The sequence below is a fragment of the Vanellus vanellus genome (genome assembly GCF_965231255.1).
Source record: "Vanellus vanellus genome assembly, chromosome: 5".
NCBI classification, from domain to species: Eukaryota; Metazoa; Chordata; class Aves; order Charadriiformes; family Charadriidae; genus Vanellus; species Vanellus vanellus.
This window is the reverse complement of record NC_138910.1, coordinates 30,109,064-30,121,321: the sequence shown is the minus strand read 5'-3', so window position 1 is coordinate 30,121,321 and position 12,258 is coordinate 30,109,064. Positions and strand designations below refer to the sequence as shown.

Here is a 12,258-nt window from a genome sequence, read left to right as displayed (position 1 = left end):
AATGTGTACATAATTGTACTACTTGTATACAGCTACATTTAAGGACATTAGATAGGCCATGGGGAAAGATAAAATGTAGTCAATGGGCTTTGAATACCTGGCAGGTCGGTTATACGGGCCCTCTGCCCCTGTCGAGGGGATGGCAATATGTATTCTCTGTTGTGGATTCAGTGTCAGGACTGTTTCTTGCTACACCCACCAAATATGTTAGTCAACATAAAACAATAGAAGCACTAGAACTCATTCACCAATACAGACCTTCTGACCAAATACAAAGTGACCAAGGAACACACTTTAGTGGACATAATGTCCAAGATTGGCCTCAAAGGCTAGGGATAGATTGGATATTCCACGTTGCCTACCATCCCCGAGCTAATCACTTGACTGAAAGAATGACTGGGATGCTGAAGGAACAATTGAAAAAACTAATCATTACTATAGCTTTACAACATTGGAGTTCACATTTTACTAAAGCAGTTGGTTTGTTAAAAAGCCAGAATATTCATAATCAAACAACCTATGATCATATTACAACACCTCCAGCACAAAACATGGTGAGGACTGAAATTCTTCCAGATGGTATCCCTCCCAAAATACTAACTACAGGGGAAATTGAATTGTTCACACCAACGGATTGCATAGTGGGACCACAACCTATTAGTCTAGATGTGAAAATTCATATAACAACCCATGAGAATGCTGTACGGTTTTGTACCCCAACTTCTCTTATTTCACATCTTTTGTTGATATCAGATTCTCAAGTTCTTGTATTTCAGGTATCTTTCATTAATACCTCTGCCTTATCTAGAGGAGGTAGCAATGGAATGGTGTTATTGGTATCACGAACCCAACATCAAACTGAAGTTCAATCTGAAAAAGCACAAGCCGTATCAAACCCACAGTAATATTAGCTGAAGGAGCGAGGACAACAGCGTATGTATTACTGGAAGGAGATGACACTCCTGTTTTCCTCCCCTATCACAGGTTGGTTCGTCATGCTTTGTAGTCTTGTACTACACACACATGCCCTGGATACACTTCTGCAAGATCAACATGTAAATACTTGGATTTGGTTAGCCTCTACTGTAACTAACTCATCTGCCTTTTATATTAAGGGAAGATGAACAGCTGCAGATCTTTTGACAATGTGTTCCATTGGCGTGCCAACCCCAGTAGCTGTATTACAGAATTATATCATGCTAAGTGATTTTGATATTAATGTTTCTCATTGCTAGTTCTTCTGAGTAGGCAACGGCCATACACAAATGAACACTACAAAATTGATTCACAGTGGACTATTTCCCCCTTCAACACCCTAAACACTGCTTCGACTTTGAAGGCATGTGTTGCTTCAACATAACTGATGAATCAGCCACGGTAGAGGACAACATTCAACATCTCCAGGACTTAATGCATCAAATGAAGCAATCCACTGATGATGCCTGGCTGGCCGAGTGGTTTAATTCCCTGACAGGATGAATGGGACACATGATTCAAAGTATTACTGTAGAGAGATGTTTATTCCTTTTTCTATATGTATTTATTATGTCCCTCTGTAAATTACCCTGCCCTACACCCCACAAGCCCAAATGGACACCTCCAGCTCTGCTAGCCCCAGCAGAAGTGTTCTTTTGAGCAAGGGGGTGGAATGTGGGAAAATAACAAAAGATTGGTGAGGAAGATTGCAAACATGCTCAAGTGACTTGCAGCTGATGTGGAAAAACACATATATCATACTGATCTTAGTTTAGTCTTGCTTGCTTGACAGGTAGAACATCCATGTTTAGATAACATAGGTCTGTAATAGACTCAGAGGCACCATGTCAAACATGCTTGAGATTCCTGCCCTGCTGTGGAAAAGACCAAAGCACAGTGATAAACTATGCCTGCATGAATCCCTGATACACAAGCAAAACCAGCAGGTTCAGTAACTCTCTAGCAAGGACTGAGCTCCACAGTGCCTGCGTTCCTGCTTGTGTGCCTCTGCTCAGGTACTGCTTTGGAGATCCCACAGTTCACAAGGTAACTAAAATAAATGTACTCTTTGCATTTCATGCGTCGTTTTGTGGTTGTTCCTGTGCCTGGCCTGTGTCAGCTCATACAATGACATTTTTCTTCAATCATTTTTCAGAACAGGATCACAACATAAATCTATTCGGACTTTCTTTTCCATCTTTGCTTTTCTTCCTCCAAACTCTGTCTAGATTTGGGATTACTCCTCCCCCTTCTCCCTCCAACTTCATCCAGATTTTATACATTATTTTTCTCAGGCCATTCCTTCTTCCAACAACATAGAGAAACATAGGTAGCTTTTTTTTCCTAGTCAGTACATTTCGTTCACCAAAGGAATAACCTTGTATTAGCCACATCTCAAGAAAGGGCTTTTTTCATTTGGGTATTGTCTGAAAGCGAGTCCTGTATTTTCTTCATCGCAAAAAATTGTGGATGTTCTTAAACTAGAAGGATTAAAATTATTTAAGACAGAAGGATTAATTTAATTATTTGTAGTGATGTGTACATGTCCTGGGCTAATTTGTCATAGACATGCCTTTTAGCTTGTTCTGTCACATCCTGATAATATCAATATGACTGCCTTCAGACAAAATACCCTTCTACTTGTTTGTCAGATCTATAGCAAAGCTGTATATCAAGATACATTGTACTGGTTTCAGACTGGGAATTTTGTCTGCCTTGCAGAACAAAACAAACAAGGAATGAGATTTAACTGAGATTTAATTTTAACCATTCTATGATTCTATTAATTGATTTCCCTTCATCTACAGAGAAAAACTTACACACTGAGCCTCTTATCACTCTTAAACATGCACATGATAATTAAAGAGAACACTTTTCAAAATCTGAGCATTAATGAATTGGCCAATTAATGTAATCCATGTAACTATTAACTGAATGTGTGAACTGCAAGGATAATAAAAATAAACATACAAATATTCACCCGATATAATCCAGAAATAACAAACCACAATTATGAACTCTTTCGAAACATACCATAAAATATACTGCTAAATATATATATATAAAGCCCAGAATTATAATAATTATAATATATATATAATGCCCAAATTGTAAAATTTTGTAAATGTATGTCAGAGTGTACAGTCTGCCATTACACCCACTGACCCATATATTCCTCATTTTTTCAGGTCTTCACTTTAATTGCTATCAATAGTGTTTCACTGCTTAAGGATTTGATACAACAAAGTTTAGAAGTGCAGAGACAACACAAAAGCAATATACTTGGACAGTGTTTATATACACTCCTTTCTAAATTGTTTACAATGTGAAAGTTTTGCTTCAGAGAAAATCTACTGCTCTGCAGTGGAACAGAAATAAGAACTCATAATACATGCATTCTACCAACACATATTTAAACAAAAACAAAAGACAGCTGTATTATACCTGTTGTCATAGTATCTGTGGGGATGATGCTGTAAAACATCTTGCAGGAAACGCTCCATCAAGCTACTGGTACCCATACGATTCCTACAGTAAGTGGTAAAATGTCTGTGCTGGGAGCTGAAAACATGCTGGTGAAAGATAAATCAGATGACTAGTTTAATGCCACTGTTAACACACTGGCCTCTTCCTAAAAATTACTTCTCATGTTAAACATTACACCACTGCTATGAAAATGTTTAAATAAAAAGAAAAATCTTCAGCCTTTTCTACTTTAAGGCCTTGACTCAATGAGATTTTTAAGCATGCTTAGGCAGTCTCAAATAATACTAAAATGTATTGAAACATCTTTCTGAGTTGGAACCTAAATTAGCAGCTCTGACAGCTGCTCACAAATATCTTGTAACTAGTACAAATACTCTAAATGTATCTATGAATGACTATTGAAATATTTTTGAATGACTATTGAAACATTTTTGAACTTCATATGGATAAACATCCTGTAATTCACTCAAATTAAGAATTTTCATAAGCATAAAAGATTAAATAGGTTTCTACTTTCTAATTTAAAAAGTCTAAAAAACAGGAGACTGACAGAGTTAAAGAACAGAAAAGAAAATAGTTGATTAAATGTCTTCAGCCTTAATATCCAACACTTTAACTCTAATACTTTACAATTTATACAGATCTCAAGACTAAAGCCACAGAAATAAATCAAATTAATGCAATGCACAGCAGTGTACCACTTCAGAAAAGCAGACTGCAGTAGCTATGCCACCCCGCCAGCATCTTTTTAACAGGTAACAGAAGAAAGGTATCTTCTTCCCAGTGCATACATTGTGCGATTCACAAATTGATTATTTTTCATTCAGTATTGGTTCTTCGGCACAGAGACTGATGTTTTATAAGCTGATAAAACTTTTTGGTACTCCTTGCTACCTGTTGCTGAATTATGCAGAAGCCTTATCACCTGTTCCAGATTAGTGTAGTGTACGTGGCAACAGTTGCAGTATCCTTGTCTATTTTGCACAGTGGATACTCCAGGCCGAGTATGTTCTTGCCCTCTTGTGTGTAAACTGAAAGAAGCAGGTAATATTACCAAGACATTTCAGTAAGAAAATGAGAAATGTTGGGTTGTTTAATTATGTTCTTAACATGGAAATTCTAAACATCCATCTTACTATAGAGCTGGAACAAACTTACAAGATAAAAGTTTCTATTTCAGAACTCTAATGGCAAGTAGGACTACATATTTTTGTAATCCCAAGCAATTTTAACTAAGGAAAACTTTTCTTAAATGCAGAACAAAGGATAACAGGTTGAAGGCACAGCAAACACAAATGATAATTTCAGTGGGCTGAAATCTGAAGAGAACTGTCTCTCCAGAAAAAGGCAGTTATCTTTTCATTCTTCTGGTTTTCAGTATTTTAAAATTTTGAAAAAAAAAAAAAATAGACTGAAGACAAAGAAATCTTGACACCCACACATTAGCTTTGGGCATGTCGTGGTTTAGGCCAAAATCCACTACTGGGGACCCGAGGGACCTCAGATGGGACCGACAGATGCTCCCCTCTACCTCCCTTCAAAGAGAGAGGCAGAGGAGGAAAAAGAGACTTATGAGTTTAGAAGGAACTAAACTACTTTAATGAAATATTAATAATAAAATAAAAAGAAATAATGAAAAATAAACAAAACCATATCAAGCTCCCGAGATGACAATCACGTCACCGGCTGGCACTGGGCCAGTCCCAGGCTGGACTCAGTGACGGACGAGAACTGGATTCCGGATCTGGATTCAGGATCGGGATCACAGGCAGACAAACAGTCCTCCTCAGACGTCGGCCATTGAAGGAAGAGGGCTGACCCTTTGATCCCTCAGCTTTTATAATGAGCATGAGGCAGATGGGATGGAATACCCTGTTGGTCAGTTTTGGGTCACCTGTCCTGTCCGATCCTCCCTGCAGGTGGGACCCCACTATGCTTTTCCGCTTCCGACCCTCCAACAGGGCAAATAAAGTTGGTTGGCCTTGGCTGTTATAGCAATAAGTATAAGCAAGAGCCTCTCTGCATACCATGCCTGGGCATCAGCTATGAACAACTGGTCTTATCACTCAGAGAGTGAACACTGTCTGCACAATATGCAGTTAATTTCAGTAGTTAGAAGAGGCCCAGCTAAGAAGCGAAGTTACTGAACAAAATTGGTTCTGTTTTACCTCAAACCAGGACAGGACACTACAATGTGCCATCCCTACAGTTTTTAATAGTATGTGGGTTCAACATAAAAAGGACTTCCATCATACACTTGATCTACATTGCATCACTGTCACCCGTTACACAAGATAACAGATAAGAATTATAGAATCATAGAATTAGTGAGGTTGGAAGGGACCTTTAAGATCATCAAGTCCAACCGTTAACCTACCCTGATAAAAACACCACCACTTCTAAACCATGTCCCTAAGCACCTCATCTACCCTTTTCTTAAACACCTCCAGGGATGGTGAATCCACCACCTCTCTGGGCAGCCTATTCCAATGTTTAATAACCCTTTCAGTGAAAAAATGCTTCCTAATATCCAATCTAAACCTGCCCTGACATAACTTGAACCCGTTTCCTCTTGTCCTATCACTTGTCACCAGGGAGAAGAGGTCAGCTCCCATCTCTCTAAAACCTCCTTTCACATAGTTGTAGAGGGTGATAAGGTCTCCCCTCAGCCTCCTCTTCTCCAGGCTAAACAACCCCAGATCCCTCAGTCGTTCCTCATAAGGTTTGTCCTCCAGACCCTTCACCAGCTTTGTAGCCCTTCTCTGGACACGCTCCAACACCTCAATGTCCATTTCTTCCTGTTTTACTTTGTGTAAGCGGTAAGCTAGACACCAGTTAGATCATCACCTAACTTACCTGCTATTGCTGTCCTGTTGTAGAGAGCCTTCAACACCATGTCTTTCAATTCCTATAGAAAAAACCAAAACAAAACAGAATATCAAAGAGATGGAATAGAGTTTTACCTGCAATTAGTTACTTCTCTTACTTTGCATTTGTCAAATCTACTATTTTAAAGGAAGATAAAAAGTTTAGTAAGTTCAAGAAAGCATATAGAGAAGAATCCTTTTGTCCTCAAAGTTCCTCCAAGACCTTAAAAAAATAAGCCTTACTCTTTCATGGTTGAGGTGAGTGGGAATTTTTCTACTGATTTATCAGGGATCAAGACTAGGCAATCTACATTTATACTACTAAACCCGTGATCACTGAGATAAAATGCAGCATCTCTTAAACAGCTTATTACAGGACAAGAAAATTGCACCTACATGGAAACTCTGTGGATGATTCAGAAATCACTTCTTCCATCTAAGTTCCATAATGAAATTTAGAAAATCAAAGTGTGCAATTGAAACCACAAGGTGAACTAATACTGTTAATTATTACATTAAAAAAGAATAACTGCAGCAAAAACATCTACTTTAAACTTCTCACCTTGTGCTGAAGAAGCAGAAGCTTCATCAGATGGTTTGATTCTGTCAAACATCTGCAAGTAAAAAAAAAAAAACTAAGAATAAACAATAACACAAAAAAACCCGCACAGTAAAGCAAAGCCCATGCTCAAGTTCATCCTTTAGTCCAAGCTCCAAGCTGTTCAGAAGCACTATATTGTTTCAGCTATAGACCAAGACTTGACTTAAATGACGCTGCATTGTAAAAATAAATTTCTGCTTTACTAGGTTGCCCTGGTTTCAGCTAGGAAGGAGTTAATTTTCTTTCTAGTGATTGCTGTGAAAGGAATGTCAATAACACCTATTGTTTTTAATTGTTGCTAAGTGATATTTACACTATTCAAGGACTTTTTTCAGCTTCCCATAGAAGAACAGACAGAACAATGGAATGGCCAATGAAATATTCCATACCAGAGATGTCATGCTCAGTATATAAATGAGGGTTGACTGGGAATCCATGATCACTGCTCAGGATAGTGCCAAATCACCAGGCAGCGAGACTGACCCATGTCATTATTATTATTATTATTATTGTTATTTTTCCTTTTCTGTTATTGTTTCTATTAAACAATCTTTATCTCATCCCACAAGGTTTCTTTTCCTCCCTTTCCCCTCTTCTCCCACACCCTTGAGTGAGCAGCTGCAAGGTTCTAGTTGCTGGTTGGGGTTAAACCACAACACCCTAATATTATATTTAGCAATGTGTGGCAGCTTTGATAGAAGGGGCTAATTTCTGATCTAATTAATGAAGTAAAATACTAATGAATACAGCTTAGACTCTGTTATGTTATTAAGCAATAACCTCGTCAAATTCATTTAATTACTTAATTTCCTAAGTTGCCTTTACAATAAAGATGAAAGACATATGCTAATAAAAAAACATACAAGACCTAGACCACACAAAATAATTATCCATGCTGGAAAAGTAATCTTTATTGCTCAAAAGACCTGCAAACCAATATTGAATCCCACAATTTTTAATTAAAATATGACTGCAGCAATGTGCAGTTACATGCTTTAGGGTGTCCAAACGCAAAGGGCTTCCAAGTTTCACACAATCTTTTTACATTAGGGAATGCAAGCATAAAATCAGCTTTATAGAAAGTACAAACCTTAGAGTCATCAACCTTCTTCACCAACCAAAGCTGACTCCAGACTATGTCGAACAGGAGGCCATTTGCAGTGCAGGACACTTATATTTTCTCATCCCATCTGGCAACAATAAAGTTAAAGAGCCTTTTAAAACAGAGTAAACAATAGCATCACAGTGAAAGTACCACATCATGCCTCAAGACTCAGGACTTAGCAATTCTTAGATCTGCCCTTGGCTTACCATTTATGTAACTGTGGGATAGCAAACTTAAAAGTTTCATTTCAACCCTTTTTACTTTTTATCCTTTATAAAGTGTTTTTACCAGAATCATTCCTTCCCTTCTTTCCTGTTCTCATGTATGTAGAAAAGATACTCCTATGTGAGGCCTACCATCAGGCTTGACAGATATGTGGTTTCTTGTTTGTTTTCTTTAAACTTGTTTTGCTCTTTCCCTGACTATGCACTGCTTATTATAAAATAGCAGGGCTGTTATAGCAGTCATGGTCAGAAAGGATATCTTATTATCTCAACTAAAAAAAAAAAAAAAAAAAAAAAAATCAAACCAAAGCAAAACTAAAAAAACCCACAACAAACCACCCAACCAAAACACCAGATTCGATCTCCTTCCCATAGTGTATCAATTAATGTAATACTATTAAAAAAAAAAAACAAACCAAAACCCAACCCAGCTGTTCTTCTAAACCTCATCAGGCAACTGAGAAAAGCTTTCTTCATAAATCAGCTGACCTCAGTCACCCTGTTCGGTGTCCTATACACAGCTGGGATCCAAAAGAAAGTGAAGGAAAAACCCGTAAGTCTATCTTTCACGAATGATGCTTTATGGAAATTTCTAACTAAGCTACTTTAGCTGTCTCTAACACCAATGCTTCTTTTTATCGAATCACTCTGTGTACAGCACTCAGAGGATGAAAAACCTCAGAAAAATCCCATTTAACAAGAGAAATCTATAAAGAAGCAACCAAAAGGCATGAAATGTATGCATTAAAAAAATCAGCAGTACATTCTGATATAAAAGTGTCAAAGGCCTCATAGAAACTCTCCAGACAGTGTCACTCTTGCACTGCAACAGGTAAAATATGAATAAAAAGGGGCAAAAAGACCAATCAAAAATGCTCCTCCAAACCCACCTCAAAAACGTCTCCACAGCCCCTCCACCTGAAAAAGTCTGCGCTGGGTAGACAGAGGGAAAACAAGGGGAGGAAACTCTCCCTTAAACAAAGTTATCAGCCTTCCAACAGCATTAGCACAAACACGGAGGCGGTAACTTATTTCAGGAACTGCCTTTGGCCCACCGCCACAGCACGAGCTCGGCCTCCGGGCCGGGTCCCGTCCCTGCTGCGCCTCCGCGGTCCGTGTCCCCTCGCCCCGTCTCACCGCCCAGCCGCCGCCGCCCGGGGCCGAGCGGCAGGCGGGTGCCAGGGCCCGCCGCTAGCCGAGAAAGGTAAAGCCCCGCCGTGTTTTGAGGCAGCTCCGGCACGCACGGCCGAGGCGCCGGCACCCGCCCCCGCTGCAGGGGCTCCACGCCGCAGAAAGGGCTGAGGGGAGCACCCACACGCGCTAACGCCCGCGCGCGTGCAAGGAGGTTGGCTGAGCAGCGCGCGGACCCCGCCCCTAACGGCCCCTCCCGCTGCCAGCCGGCCCCTTCCCCCGGCACGGCGGCGCGCGTTCCCGCCGTTCCCGCCGCCCGGCTCCCTCCCCGGCGCCGTCTCACCTCCATCACTTCCCCGTGAGCTCTTCCGTGCCAGGCTGGGGTCAAGGGACGCCATCCCCTGCTTCCTGCTCCGGGTCGGCGCGGCGGGGGCGGAGCGGAGGACTGCGCTGTGGGAGGGAGGGGAGGAGGGAGGGGAGAAGGGAGGGAGGGGAAAGAAAGGAGGAGGCAGGAGGGTGCAGGCTGCTGTTTCCCGCGCAGGCCTGAGGGGCTGCGTCGCCGCTCCCCGCCTGCCTTCGGGCTCCCCCTTAGCTTCAGCCCTCTCTCTTTCCGCCCTCTCGGGTTCCTACATGCTCCTGCGGTGCCGTGTCCCTGCTCCCGGCGGCCTCGTCCCTGTGAAAGGGTGGCAGCTGTTTCTGGTGGCGGCTGCCTGAGTAAAGCGGGGAACTGCCGGGCGCAGCCTGCCACCCCTTGGGTCCAGGCGGTTCTCTTCTCCTGTAGGTGTGCTAACGCATCTGGAAGGGAGCCCGGAAAGCATTGGTTTCTCCAGCCAAGGCGCTGGAAACCTGCTCCAGCAACCCGGGAGGTGGGGGGGTGCGTGTGCGTCTTTTTTGCCAGCTCCGCTCGTTTTTTTTTTTCTGGTTTGGGAGGTAGTGTCTTTGAGAAGTTTTATTTCAGCAACTGTGATAGTTATTTTCGCCTTCAAAGCACATTATTTCATATGCTTGAGAGTGGGCTATAGGGTTTATACTTTTTACATTTTCTGTCATTAAAAATAGCTTGCTTTTCATCGTGTACCTAGTTTAAATTTTATCAGAAAAATGAAAGGTCTTAGTCTGACTTTTTGATTGAGGTAGTGCTAGATCTGCTTTTCTTTTTCTCAGAAAAGAAAATTTTTGGTTTGTTGCATATGTGTTTTGTACATTCTGATTTTAAAAGCTTAATTTATCCTTAAATTGTTTTGGTAAAATTCTTCAAGGATCTGAGCTAAGTGTTGACTGACTGAGCAGCTGAGGGCTGGGGTTTGAGCCATGCAGAGCATACTTTTGCCAAATGTCCACAAAGATGGATTGTTAGATATAGCCTGGATTCTAACAAGCACAAAAAAATACAACCTTAGTTCAGGTTTTCTTTTGTTTTAAATTGTAGTGTTTTTTTTAATGTTTATCTAATCTCCCTTGGGAAACCAGCTATCGCGTATTTCTCTCATGCTGAAGCAGCAGCATTTTTTAAGTAATCTGGGCAGACACAAAGATAACCAACACCCTTATGTGTGAAGACAGGTGCAGATACAGGCTGGGACTGTGCAATGGGGGAAGAAGAAAAATCTTGACTGCGCCTTAATATGGGAAATTTAAACCAAGGCTGCTGTAAAAAGACACTGTTGTGTGATTATGAAAACATAGCTTAGAAGTGTCCACCCACGCTGAGCAAGTAATTGAACACAAATCTCAAATGGAAGAACAGCGGGGAAAAGGCCTTTCTTTAGGAGGGGACTACCTTAATTGCTGTTGAAGTCTTTGAATGTGACCATAGATACGAATATGTTTTCATTACCAAAAAAGAAGTACTTAATACAGACCTAAAGTTGCCTAATACAATACAGAACTTGGCAAAACTGGAACTGAAAAAAAAAAAAAGGAGGGAAGAATACAACTTTTTAGTTGTTTAGTTATGTATAGCATAATGTTTCTGCCTTTTAAGGCTGACGGGATCCCCTAATCATTCTACACTCATTTTTTGCTACATTTATTTTGTTGGAGATAACTGAATAGGATGATGGCTTAGTTGAGGCATCTTGACAGACATACAATTTCAATACAAGTATATGTGGGGGAATCATTCACTTCGGTAACATGGAAAGGATTTTTTAATTCAGCATTGGACAAGTGAAGACATAGTTTTAGATGGAATCTTATGGGTAGGAGTGGAGATTTGTAAGAAGCAGTCATAAAATTTTGCAGATGCAGTATTTCTGCAAAGAACATTTACATGCATAAAAGCTCAGGCGCATGCACAAATCATTGATGTCAGCAGAGCTGCATTGTTTAAACGTGTGTACTCCATCTGTGGCAAACACACTTCAAAACATGTTATCTTAGGCTCAAATAGTTTACCTTTATGATGGTTTATAGCAGGCTTGGTGAGTTACTGTGGCTCAGCTGACTCTTCACAATTTGTTGAAACACACTGAGCTCGGTTACGTAGCTGGGGTACTAACATTTCCTTTCCAGAATAGTTCATGTAAAACAGAAGTCTTTCTTAGCAAAGAGGAGTGTGTCTTATAATGCCGTATAACTTGTCCTTGGAATACTCCTGAATATTTTTGCAAGGATGGAATGTAGTAGTCTATGTTTTGGACTGTTATTCAAAGATAGGAGAACTTAGGCTTGTGTTGCCAAGTATTTCTTGACTTTCAACTCCTGTATTTATGAACTTGAGGTTGTGCCTTGATTCAAGTTTGGGTAAGGTATTGAGAGATACCCCTTTCCCTCAGTCTCCTCTTTCCCCCAAGGAAGCTACTCCTCACATACATGGATGAACACTGAAGCGTGGCTGACAAACTTCTGTTCCCCTTTTAAAAAATC

General features: G+C 40.6%; 1 long non-coding RNA gene across 1 annotated transcript; it reads right to left on the bottom strand.

Annotated features, from left to right (window-relative positions):
• Positions 1 to 6,912: 6,912 nt before the first annotated feature.
• LOC309672887 lies at positions 6,913 to 9,763 on the bottom strand. The gene is made up of 3 exons (XR_014269270.1): positions 9,734 to 9,763; positions 8,021 to 8,120; positions 6,913 to 6,943 (listed from the first exon to the last, which is right to left on the bottom strand). It is a non-coding gene; the product is annotated as an uncharacterized lncRNA (long non-coding RNA).
• Between the last annotated feature and the right edge of the window lie 2,495 nt (positions 9,764 to 12,258).